This window comes from Hemicordylus capensis, chromosome 4 (assembly GCF_027244095.1).
Source record: "Hemicordylus capensis ecotype Gifberg chromosome 4, rHemCap1.1.pri, whole genome shotgun sequence".
Classification (NCBI taxonomy): domain Eukaryota; kingdom Metazoa; phylum Chordata; class Lepidosauria; order Squamata; family Cordylidae; genus Hemicordylus; species Hemicordylus capensis.
In genome coordinates, this window is record NC_069660.1 from 231,601,496 (window position 1) to 231,615,092 (window position 13,597).

The 13,597-nt window shown below is 42.6% G+C and overlaps 1 long non-coding RNA gene across 1 annotated transcript; it reads left to right on the forward strand.

Moving 5' to 3' along the window:
• Positions 1–6,321: 6,321 nt before the first annotated feature.
• Positions 6,322–11,993, forward strand: LOC128324772 (uncharacterized). The gene is made up of 3 exons (XR_008307089.1): positions 6,322–6,667; positions 8,816–9,047; positions 11,829–11,993. It is a non-coding gene; the product is annotated as an uncharacterized LOC128324772 (long non-coding RNA).
• Positions 11,994–13,597: the final 1,604 nt, after the last annotated feature.

Genomic DNA, 13,597 nt, shown 5'->3' on the forward strand with positions numbered 1-13,597 from the left:
GCATCTGCTTTCAGCTGCAATGTCTCATAGTGGCCACTGTGGGCTTTAGGATCATAGATAAAAAGTGCAGGACTACTCCTCCTCTCTTTATTCTCACAGAGTTTGTAGTCTCCATGTTGTCTCTCCCAGAGATGGCTGTTTGTTTTAGTGTCTGTCTGTCTGTCCCCAGCCATGAGCAGCCGCTAAAATAAACTGCAGGCTCAATCTGTTTTTTTTTAAACTTATAAGTAATACCTTCTTGTTCTTCAGTCTAAAAGAACTGTCTCCAGACCTCTTGCTTGGGTGAATTCTCACCAAACTGGTTTTGCTCTGCTAATGGGAGTTGAACTGCCATTCTTCTCCTACAATAATACCCTGCACCAAACCTCTTGATGAGCTCTCCAAGAAGTTTCATGAAGATGTTAAAGAGCATTGGAGGTGCAGTATGGAGCCTTGTAGAACTCCATACTTTAGTTCTTGCTTTGCAGAGTAGCTATCTCCAAGTGACACCATCTGGAATCTACCAGAGAGGTAGGAAAGGAACCACTGTAAAACAATACCACCCAATCCCACCTCCCTCAGGCAACCCAGAAGGATACCATGTTTGATGGTATCAAAAGCCAACAAGAGGTCCAAAAGGGTCAGCAGAGTCACAACCCCTCTGTCAGAAGCCAATTGGAGATCATCCATCAGGCTGACCAAGGCAGTCAACCCCATAGCCCACCCAAAGCCAGTTTGAAATGGGTCTAGATATTCTGCATCATCCCAAACTGCCTGGAACTGAGAGGCCGCCATCCACACAGTCACTTTGCCCAAACATGGAACATTGGAAACAAGTCTATAATTCGCTAACTCTGAGGGAGCTAATGCAGATTTCTTCAAATAAGGTCTAATAATAGCCTCCCTGAGACAAGGAGGCATCCTGCCCTCCCTTAGAGAAGCATTTATAATATTTACCAGACCCTCTCTTATAATACAATTACCAGATGAAATAAGCCAAGTTGGGCAAGAGAACAGGCTGTAGAATGCATAGTCCAAAGCAATTCCACTGAGTATTTCTTTTTGAATCCTTTACAATGTATTTTTTACAATCACACAGGCAGTTAATACTATTCATCAACATAGTAAACATAGTAAACAATACCAATGCATGATAAGAAACAACTTAGAATATCTATCTATCTGGCCTGTGGAATTATTCATCTCTGAATATTCAGAGGCTTTGGCCATTGTGGCTGGGGATGATAGAAGGGTTAGTCCAAGAACATCTGGGGACTCAAGTTTAAGAACCCCTGAAAAAAGTGCTGATCAGCTTGCCATGTTCTCTGTCAAAGAGGTTCCAGCTTGCTATTGTGTAAGGTTCTAGACTGTTGCTTAGAAAATAGGCTGCTGTGCATCCTTTCATGTTTTGTGCAGTACTTAATTTTCTGCAAATTAATTGTACTTAATTTTCTGCAAAGATTCCCCCCCTACCCCCACACACCTTTGGACAGGTCAAGAGCATAATAACACATTGCTTATTTGGAACAGTTTTGGATACGTGTTCTGAATATACAATGTTTGCTTCTGGCATAAAAAATCATGTATATTTCTTACCCTGGCTCCATGAAAAGCCACAGAGAACCTAAAACCCACCAGTCACTTTGCAATTCCTTCATTTTGTCTAACGATGGCACAGTAGGGATTTTATTTATTTTCAAAGAAAGTGAGGCTTTGCCTGCAAAGCACTGATTATTACCTTGACTCACAAAATCAATTAGGATTTTACTTTCCCCTTGTCATTATCTTTCTAGTGCACAATGGAGTATGATCAATTCTCAGATTGTCACCTCTTAATTACTAATCACTACCCATTGCAAGAAGCTAGAATCTTGTCTTCAAAAGCTGTATATTATTTTGCCATTTCAGAGATAATTAACTCTTTCTTCAATCTTTAGTAAAGGCCCACTGGATGACCTCATTTAGTGCAATAAATTACATATTTGGGACCCATACATTGAGGAGGCAGGCTGCTGTATGAATAGAAGAAAATGGAATTACTCCCCCTTTGATTTTCCTCCTAGATTTTATAGGGGATACTCACGAGGGATGTGCAGAAAATGAATTTTGCTTTTTGTTTTAAGATAGAAACAAAACACAGATGGCTGAAAAGTTTCGTCAAAACAGCAGTCTACAAACCTCAAAACATTTTGAGTGTTTTGGCCATAGGGAACAATGGGAAACTCAAAACACCCTATTGTTCCCCATGCATAGCTCCTGGGGACACCAAAGTGGGTTGGGTGGTAGGGCATGATGGATACTACCTACCATGCAACCCACAGAAGAAATGGGCAAGCCGGCAATTTTTAAACAATTTTTAAAACTTCCCCACAAACCCCTATAGGAATTGAAAGCCAGTGCCAACCAATCAGCAAGGGATTGGAAGCCAGTACCAGACAAGAGAATCGAAAGCCAGTGCCAGACAACCAATCAGCAAGGGAAAAACAGGCCTCCAAAATGGCACTTGAAACCTCAAAACTAGTGATGTGCAAATTGATCTGACCATGAATCGATTCGGGTAGAATCGGGGGGAATTCAGTAATTCTATCCTGTCATGAATCACCCTGAAAAATACCAGGCAGATTCGGGGTTGAACAGAATCACCCCCAATTTGATCCTAATTGAGTGGGGTGATTCAGGGGGCATTTTGAGGACCATTTTGCTGGAAAAATGGGCCTCAAAATGGCAGGGAGAGCTGCTCTACCAATTGCGATTGGCAGGTGGACCAACCTTGCACTCTGGACAGTGTGTCAGCCTGCCTTGGAGTGCTGGCCTACCCGCTGATCCCAATTGGTAGATCAGCTCTCTACAACTCTTTGAGGCCCATTTTTCCAGAACAGCAGGCCTCAAAATGGCACCTGATTTGACCACAACAATTCAGGTCAAATCAGGGTGATTCCTCAAGGCAGATAGCCAAGCCAGCTGCTTTCAATGAATCTGGGGGTCTACAATTTGATTCGATCTGGAATTGAATCACAGAAATGGATTTGTGCATAACCCTAGTTGAAACATTTTGAATCAAAATGGAGTGGTTTTGTTCTGAGCTCAAAACAAGCCGTTTATTTAATGGGCGTTTTGTTTCAAGCTCAAGATGTTGGAAATTGCCCATCTCAAGTCGAAAAGGTTAGATGTCAAAATGTTTTGCACATCCCTAGTACTCACTCTCCTTCACGTTTGGGGTAATCCATTATCTTACAAAATTCCTGTTGCAATTTCTGGTACTATTCACAGCCATTGTTATTACTGTAATTTTTGCTCTTATCCATATTTCTTGGGGTTTTTAATTAGTCCAGTTAAATGTCATTAATAGACTTTGTCTTTGTCCCAGTAAAATGATAGGAACATAGGAAGCTGCCATATACTGAGTCAGAACATTGGTCTATCTAGCTCAGTATTGTCTTCACAGACTGGCAGCGACTTCTCCAAGGCTGCAGGCAGGAATCTCTCTTGGCCCTATCTTGGAGAAGCCAGGGAGGGAACTTGAAACCTTCTGCTTTTCCCAGAGCAGCTCCATCCCCTGAGGGGAGTATCTTCCAGTGTTCACACTTCTAGTCTCCCATTCATAGGCAACCAGGGTGGACCCTGCTTAGCTAAGGGGACAAGTCATGCTTGCTACCACATCCTTATATAATGGGTCATAACTGTGTTTATGAAGATCATCTATATTATTTTAATTCCATTTACCTAGATTTCAGGGTGGGTTTTTGCCATTTATATTCAACTTCATATTGTATCTGACGTTATTCTTTTTATCATCATTATTAATGGTTTTTCAGAGAGGACTGCCTCATTTATGAAATGTGCATTAAGAAAAAGAAAAAGAAACCTGCTAAAATTATTATGCAAAAGATTGTGCTACTTTGATCATCTGCTCAGAATGCCATCTTCCTGTCTGTGTGCATCTTTGTCTGTTGCACTAGTGCAACATTAGTCTGATGTCAGCCACCACCAATGACCTGCCCAAACCTTTCCACCTTTAAACAAACAAGCAAAAAACAATGAAAAAGAACATCACCAAAGAGGCTCCAGTCACAGAATCACCCAGAGCCACTTTCTGCAAACATCTGTCAGAATGCATCAGGATCCAGGCTACCATTGAGCAAGCGGTGTGGGAAGTCCCTGGGCACCTGTAAATTGGGGCCACATCCCTGCTGCACCCTGCTGCACCCCCATTGGGAACTGGGCCATCTGCCATTGCAGACCCTCTTGCCTTCTGGCCACCTACTGTTACTGCCACTGCCGCTGACCCGCCTCCCTTTGTTGTGCTGTAACACAGTCTAATGACATCACAACAGCAGTGCCTGTTCTTGCTGGGATGGGGCAGTGAGAACAGTGGCTGATGTATGGTGATGTCATTAGACTGCATGGTAGCCTGGCAATGCAGGCAGGCTGGGAGGCTGGGCAGCATGCATGGTGGGCAAGCAGCCAGGCGGTGAGAGTAGTGGGGGCTACAAATCTAACTCTAGTCCTGCCCTCAATGTTGCTATGCCACTGAATGCATATAGTTGCCCTTATCCATTATATTAATCCCAAGTAGTTCTTTCCTTGTTTAGCTTACTGATTATGAGCTATAGACCACAAGAACGCTTATTTTTTAAGAAGAAAATATAATTGATCAGTATTTGAATATTTACACACCATTTTCAACAAAAAAAGAGTTCTTAAAATAGTTTACATAGCAAAAGGAAGCGAAGGGTGGTTCTCTGTCCCAAAAGAGTTCACACACAGAGAGGTCATTCACACAATCAAAAACTGTGTTCTACCTGGGTTTGGGAACTGTGTGTACTCCCATTTTTTGATTGTGTGGAAGCAAGGTAGGAGGAAAACCTGGGTAGCATTTTCTCCTACCTTGCTTCCACACAATCACTTCTACCCAGGTTTTCCTCTAACCTTGCTTCCACACAATCAAAAATTGGGAGTACACACAGATCCCAAAGCCAGGTAGAACACAGTTTTCGATTGTGTGAATGACCTCACAAAGTGACTAGGGGTGTGCGTGGCTCGGAGTCCCCCACGGTCCGGCAGGGGGGGACTGTGACTTTAAGCAGGGGTGGTGGTAGTACTTACCCCCCCCGCCGCACTTCCCCCTCCGGCGCTGTTCCTTTTAAAAATCTTCTTGGGGCGGCAGAGCTCCTCTCTGCTGCCCCTGCCCCTGCCCCCGTCGTCATTTGAAAAGCTTTAACAGAGACGAGCGCTAGCGGCGCGCATGCGCCCTGCACAGTGCGCACACTCGTCTCTGACACTGCAGCGCACGTGCCGCATACATCACTGTGACGTATGCGGCACGCGTGCTGCAGCGTCAGAGCCGAGCGCGCGCCGTGCAGGGCGCATGCGTGCCGCTAGCGCTCGTCTCTGTTAAAGCTTTTCAAACAATGACGGGGGCAAGAAGATTTTTTAAAGGAACAGTGCCGGAGGGGGAAGCGCGGCGGGGGAGTAAGTACTACCACCCCCCTGCTTAAAGTCACAGTCCCCCGCCCAGCCAGACTGCCGGACCGGTCCGGTGGTCTGGTCTATCATGCCGGACCAAAACCATGCACACTCCTAAAAGTGACACAAAGGAGACATCAGGAAAATGCTACTGGAAAAGACACTAGCTTATATGTTGCACAGTATTATGGCCCCTACACTGTTCAGAAGCAGAGGCTGAGCAAGGAGCTCAACCACAGTTTTCTCCATTAGATGCAATGGGGGGAAAGTGGAGTAGCACGGGCTACTCCAGTGCAACCTCTACTTCTGAATAGCACTGGGGTTGCCTTGCGAGTCTACAGCACCCCGTGTGCAGTGTAACGTCTCTCTAACACTGCGCATCATGTAAAGCACTATGCTGGGATGACTAAGATAAACAATTGCTATTCCCCTTTTCAAAAACCACTTTAAAGGTACCTGTTTGACCAGTTAGTAGGGGTAACATACAGGAGTCTTTAAGCCTCAAGATTATATCATTGACATATAAGGATATCTTATTGATTTACCAGTTTGTTTTACCGTCTTGTGCTCTTGCAATGATTTTTTTATTGCAAGAGGTTTTAGTGCAATGATAAAAAGGGAGGCTAATAAGGGCCATCCTGCTCTTGTTCCTATGGTCAATTCAAAATCATTAGGCAAGAAATTATTTAGGATTTTGATATAATTGTGTCACCCCAGCATCTGACTATAGATCCTAATACTGTATGCATTCAGCATTTCCCCCCCAAAGAGCAATATTCTAGATCTATCTGTTTGAAAAAAGGAGCGAGGCATATTTTAAACCAAAACCTTTTAAACACTGCATGAAAAGATACAAGATAGACGAGGCATGGAAGGTTTTAGAGCAATCATTTATAAAAGACTCTAGAGATGCTAAAAAGAGCAAGGAAAAGTTCAGCATAGAATAAAAAGCTGGTGGTCAGAGATGCTATTTGCTTAGGTTGCTGTTGTTTCTAGCAGGAGAAAAATTAACACGAAGTGACCTAGCTAATCGATAGAAAATATATGGAATGAAAAGAAAGAAGAACTACAAAAGGTTCAAGTGAAAGATCTAATACGATGGTCAGCAAACACTGGACAGCTGCTAGACTAGACCCTTCTATATATAAACCAGTGGAGGATACTGACCATATACCCACTCAGCTCATCAGGCTTGGAGGCTGAAGAACTGGTCCAATTTGAGGTAAGAGAGGATGTTCAAAACTCCCTTGAAAAGGTAAAAATTAACAAATTGCCATCACCAGATGACATCCAGCCAAGACACAGTTTCAAAAAATGTTTGTTTAATTCATGGTATTGAAGTTTTTGCATGATAAATGAGTAAGACATTTAAGTAGGACATGTAGACCCTTTATGCACTTGATTGACTGATTGATTAAGTGCTGTCAAGCCAGTGTCAGCTCTTAGCAACCACATAGGTAGATTCTCTCCAGGATGTTCTGTCCAACTTGGCGTTTAAGGTCTCTCAGTGGTGCATTCATTGCTGTCATAATCAAGTCCATCCACCTTGCTGCTTGTCACCCTCTTCTTCTCTTTCCTTCAACTTTCCCCAGAATTATGGACTTCTCAAGGTTGCTGGGTCTTCACATAATGTGTCTGAAATATGATAGTTTGAGCCTGGTCATTTGTGCCTTGAGTGAAAACTCTGGATTGATTTGTTTTAGGATCCATTTGTTTTCCTGGATGTCCATGGTATCCTCAAAAGTCTCCTCCAGCACCAAAGTTCAAAAGTGTCAATACTTTTTCTATCTTGCCTTTTCACGCACTGCTGGTGTTTTATTGCACTTCTGATAAATACAGAGTTTTAGATTTTTATTTTATAATAAATTTGTAATTTTTATAGATTATTTTATAATGAAATTATAATGTTAATTACAAATATTCTAAGTGAATTAAGTGAAGTAATAATCCTAAAGTGTTATATTTATTTATTCCTGAGCTATGTTTTATCTGTTGTTTTTGTAATTTGTTTTCTTTTTATGTTTCTGCAAAAATTAAAAATTAAAAGTATATTTAAAATACAGATTTTTAGAATATGTTTCAGTATTTTCTTGTGCTTTATTTGATGAATGCATCATATAAGTGTCCCATGAGCTCTTTGATTGCTTTCATTCTCTCTCTGGATTAGTTTTATTGCAGCTGAAACCAAAACTACCTTTATTTTTCTTCTGGTTTTGCTAAGGTGCCATGTCCTGCTCATAATCCTTTCATAGCATTCCCTACAACTTTACAATCTACTTGTAAAAATTGAAAATGTGTTTAAAAAAACACACACACATCCAAAACTCAAGTCACAGGAAATTTTTTCTAGGTAAAAGAGATGGTTTTTGCATTAAAGAAACAGGAGACTGGGCAAGATATTTGTACACTGCAGGAACTTTACTGTGAGAGCTAGCCTGGGTGCAGATGAAGAATGATACAGAGGGGAAACAATAAGCTTCTAAACCCAAATACTAAACATTTATTGAATGGCAATCAAAATATACATTCTCATTTGGGGAATCAATAGAATAGCTAACTAATTGTAATGCTAGCAAACCAGATTGTTAACATGGGGAATTTCAATAGACTAAACTCGCTTGGATGTATAACAGCATGGAAAAGCAATGTGTTCAATAGCGCTCATTGAGATGAATGGAACAACCACAGAGTTCTAAAAGACACAACGCCTAGCGAGTCTTATTGGTGTTAAACTAGCTACTTAACATGTCAAAACTACCTAGGAATCAGGGATAGGTGAGGAATTAATTGACACAGGGAAAAACAAATCAGAAAAATAAATGAGTTAGACAATAAGGGGATGGGCAAAATATGTTAATGCAATGCAGCTGCATTTTCAGGTGAATCGGGTGGCTTAAATAAGCAGCTGCTGCACACAGTGTGGAACATACAGGGCAGGGTAAACCTTGAGAGAAGTCAAACATGAGAGGGCTAGGCTCCCACTTTCACCCTATGTTTGAGTGAATAGCGGAGGAGGTCTGGAGGGGAATATTTGGAGGGTTTGAGTCAATTCACTATGCTTATGTTTGTCAAAAAGGGAAAACACATGGACATATTTTCCCATCACTGTCCACCGACACGTAGGCCAGGGACAAATGAAACAAGCTGGGGCAGAGCCACCATTGTGTGAACAGGTTCAAAGAACCTGGACCGCCAATGGAAAGGGCCACCAAAGCCCGCAGGGGGCATGGCTCAGGCTCCAGAAGAGCCCCAAGCTAACTCCCCCCCACCCATGCCCAGGCTCTGGAGAGCCCCGAGCAAGCTCTCCCCTGTCTTTTTCAGGCAGCATTTGCTGCCTAACAGCCTTTTATTTCCTTTTCTTTCCCTACAGCCACCTCTGATTGAAGACTGAAGAAGAAAGAGTAGATGCAGAGACCAGACAACAGAAGTGGACTACTGGACACAATGTGGGCTACTGGACACAAGCCTTCACCCACCCCCCAAGTCCAGCTGCCACCTATATTTGTATCTGTTCCCAGCCTGTGGGCCCAGCAGCCTAAAGGCTCAAATGAAAATGAGGAATGTGATAATATGATGATGAATTGTTCATGCATTTCCATTTGGTAATGTGACTTTCACTTGTCTCCTTAATGTTTATTGTATGAGATTTTGTTTGCTTTGCTTTTTCCACCCATGGAAGGACTGTGACTGAAGCAGCAGCACATACACACATGCACACACACCCCAGCCGTGGCCGGCTGCTGGTGCCCTCACATGTCTGTCACGCAGACTTAGAGCACATAGCATTCTGAGGCCCTGGCAAAAATTAACCCTAAACCCACTAACCCTTTCACAGAGCATGCACACACAGGTATACTATGTCCCCCACCTACATAATCTCAAGTCTAGCAGTATATATTATGCCATTCAAATGCCTTGGATGGTTTGTTGTTGTGCCTGTGTATTTTGGGGACCTCGTGGATGGGCACAGGACAGGTTCTCTCTCTCTCTCTCTCTCTCTCTCTCTCTCTCTCTCTCTCTCTCTCTCTCTCTCTCTGGACTTCTTTGTAATGAAGATTGGGTCATATTGTGACTTCTAGCATCATCATCATTTTTATTCAAACTAGATTGCTTGCATCTACAATAGGTTGTGCTGATCTGTTGCAGAAATGTCAAAAAACTGCACTAAAAATTTTTGTGCCATTGTTGTCATCATCGCTCTTCTATAGGTGGGAAGGGGCAAACCTCGCTGTTCCAGTGGCAGAATGTTTTGCATCCTTACTTAACCCATTTTTATGGCTGGGTGTCACAGGTGTAGCTGTATCTGTTGCTTGTTGATGAAATGCTTGCGGGAGGGAGAACACATTTGATGCTGTTGTTGGCCCTAGTCTGCTGCATCTGTGATATCACACTTACTTGCTTGCTTGTTGCTGGCTGCTGCTGTTATCCTGCATTGGGAGGAGGCACATGGGGCAACATATTTCATTGTTGCTGTTTCACACTGTTGTGTGTAGATCAATTGCCCAGATTTAAACTGCCCTGAGCCATTTTTTGGAAGGGTGGTATAGAAATCAAATGAATGAATGAATGAATGAATGAATGAATGAATGAATTTCTGTTGTGGGGGATGGTGGGACACAGTGGATGTGTGTAACCTTTGGAAACCTTGTTCTTTGAAAAGCTATGCTGCTGTTGATGTGTGCTGCATCCACCCTATGGGACAAAGGGGACAGACAGTGCCCATTTTTGCCTGTGGGTGCCTCTTAGGAGTGCCACAGTTGGTCACATGGTAGTTCTCCAATGGGTGCCTGATACCACCCAGCTTTCAGAGTGGTTGGGCAATGGGGTAATTTTTAAAGACTTTCTGAATTTGGCATGTCTTTGGGGCAGAAAAGGGACTTTGGGGGCAAAAGAGTAGGTAAGGTGGTAGTGCCCCATTGGGTGCATGCTACCACCCAGATTCCAAAGGAATTGGGCAAAGGGGTGATTTTTAATTCCATGTTTGTCATTGAATCCACTCTCATTTGCTATCAGAGAATCTACTGTCAGAACACCTCAGAACAACAAAACCCAGTACCTCATGGGCTTGTGGGTTTGGGGGTGGTTGGCACCCTATGTGCACTACACTGCCACTCACTCTCGGCCACCCTGGTGCCCCCCCAAGTGGAGTTATGGGGCTGCTGAAATCCCCATTATTCCCTATGGGGGGAATAGCTTAAAGAAGAGCAGACTTCGGAAATTCTTTAAAAACCACCCCTTTCACTAATTTATTTGTAGCAGGCACCCATTGGGGCACTACCACTTGACCCACTCTTCTGCCCCTGAAACCCCCTTTCTGCCCCCAATCTGCCCCAAAGACATGCCAACTTCAAAAATCATTTAAAAAATCACCCCTTTGCCCAATTTCTTTGAAATTTGGGTGGCAGCTTTCACCCATTGGACACTACCACCCACCCAACTCTTTTGGCCCTGGGACCCTTTTTTAATCCAAATCAATTCGGATTCAGAAAATTCGGGGACAAATTGAATCTGGGGTGATTTGAGAGGGTCTGATTTGGACCAAAAACAAATTAGGGGTGTTTTGATTCAGGTACAAATGAAAACAACAACAAAAAATGATTCATGCACACCCCTAGTCAAAGCCTTCTCTCACATTCCTTTGCCAATTGTCTTGTTCTGTTTTGTCTCTGCTCATGCCAATGTGGACCTTAAAAAGTCCTGTTACTGCTTGGGAGACCACAAGCATATAGTTTGGGCTACTCCTAACACCTTTGAGAAGAAGAACAGACAAAGCATACAATAATTAATGTACAAAAAGTGGTTCCTTACATCAAGCTTAGACAGTATTTTAAAAACACCTTGATGAATGAGCCAGTTGACACAGTCAATATATATTCTGGATACTCAACACAACCTTTGCTGATTGCAATAATTTAGACTGCTAACTAGGGAACCATGAATTTGGCACAGGTGACATCCAGATAGTGAAGAAAATGTGGAAACCTTATAGAAATTGATTCCCCGCCCTCCAAGTATTGCTTCTTGAACTTCGCGCTCTGCACTATATTTTGAACAAGGAGCACAGGGAATTTCTGGGTGAACCTTTGACATTTAAGGAAATTGTTCTGTAAGATATAGGAAAGAATATATGCCAGTTCCATTGCATTCCCTTCAGATAAGCTTCTGAAAACTGTGTTTTCATCACAGTGTGCAGTTCTGCATATATGTATGTGTATATGTATCTCTCTGTATCTATTTCTATAGTTGCTATAAAGTATGCTTGAAAATGATATATGTACATCTTAGAAAAAATGTGTTGTCCCATTCACTGATCATTATTATTCATGACAAGAAGGTGTAAAGATAAGTTTATTTAAGAGCTGAAGTATTCTGTTTCATCCTAGAGATCCAGTTGAGAGTGAAAGCATTCTAGGCTACAGCAGACTTTGATTCATACAGATTGGTGCAACACTCCGGAGAGCTCCCTCTACATACACAAAAGACTTGCATAAGGGATACTTCCAAATATACTTCTGTACAGTGCTTCCTCTTTAGGGGGAAAAGCGATGTTTCTCTAGCTCTGACTAGAAGATTTTATCTTTCAAATGTCTTCTAATAAAATCAGCAAATGTCTTAAGTAAGTTAGAGCCAGATTGCTTGTGGCTTTAATTAATTTGGCTTTTATTGTAATGACTTCTTAGTGTGAGACCAGATTTATCAAAGTGCATGGCATTTTGCTGACTTCTAGTGATGCTATTCAATTCAGAAACTTGGCATCAGTTTGAACCACATGCCGTATTTCCATGAGTGATCCAAGAAAGGATTTGAAGGAGACAAAACAAAAAAGTAAGTTACAATCATTCCAAACATCAGGGTTTTTCCTTTTTTTGGCAGTGTGTTATCCTTTCAGGATATTATGTCCTATTAGTCCACAGAGCTGAAATTACAGCCATGGAAGAAAGTGACCGGCTACTAAGTTATTTGTAGAAGAACCCATACTTTTTTTTAAAAAAAAATGTGTATAGATATACTGTAAAAAGAGCTTTAGAGCAGCATCTATCAATTATTTCTGCTTCCTTTTGTGTTGTCAGCTAGTTAACACAAGGTGACCCAGGCCCTATGTGACATAATAGCACCTAAAACAATGGCACCTAAAGAGCTAAAATACTGCTACATAAAACCACACTCTGACATTGCTCAGTGGCAGTCAGGCAGGACTTGGGGGGGAGCGGCAGAAAATGAGCCACAGATATGGCTTTTTTGCACTCATCTCACCCTGTGCTAGCTGACTCTCTGGCTGCATTTGCATGTCACACAAAACCAGAGGTAAAGGGGCCTCTGGTTTCAATTTCTGAACATCTGAATGTGGGCAACTGCAGTCATGAGAGAAAATGGACCTACGGTTTCCCTCCCCAGAATCTGATTTGTACCTTTGGTTTGTAGTGAGTTTAGCCACCTAGACCTCTGGTTGAGCACTGCCAGTGTTTCATTTGAATGTGGCACCACAGTCTGGTGGTTTTGCAACCAAAGTTGAGGTATGAAGTTCCTCCTTCAATCTGGCTGCTATTGGCTGCCAGGGCTGTCCTTCAGTTTAAAAAGAAGACCAGGCAGCTAGTTCCCCCTGTTCTCTGAAGTTTTGCTGGCTGCAGAGAGGGAGCTTTCCATGATGTCTGAATTTGGACAGGATAGTGGGGGGAGTGAAGTGGAACCACAGATCCATTGGATCCGCAGTTCCAAATTTTGTGCAAATGCAGCCAGGGTCTCATGCCTTACCCTGCCATGGCATTAACCCCAGGTGTAGGGGCTGATATTAGCCAGGTTGAGGATAACCTGTGAATATTACCCTGCATGTCTGGGGTTAATGCCATAGTGGCATGAGGCAAGAGACAGAGTGGCAGCCAGGATGCGTGTGAATGTGTCATACCTGCAGCCATTTTCTGACCCCAGCCCCAACCATACTGGACACCACTGGCTTGAATAGCAAATATTATCAAGAGAGGTAGGAGAGTTAGAGACTGAAGAAGAGATTGTAACAGACTATTGGTCAGAGGAGAGGGAAGGGAATATAGGATTTTCAGGAGAGCTTCAATGGTCTCCACCCAAAAGAGATCTACTTTTAAAAGTAGCTTTTTATAGTCCCATATCTTTAGATTTCAAAAACAAATGGAACTTG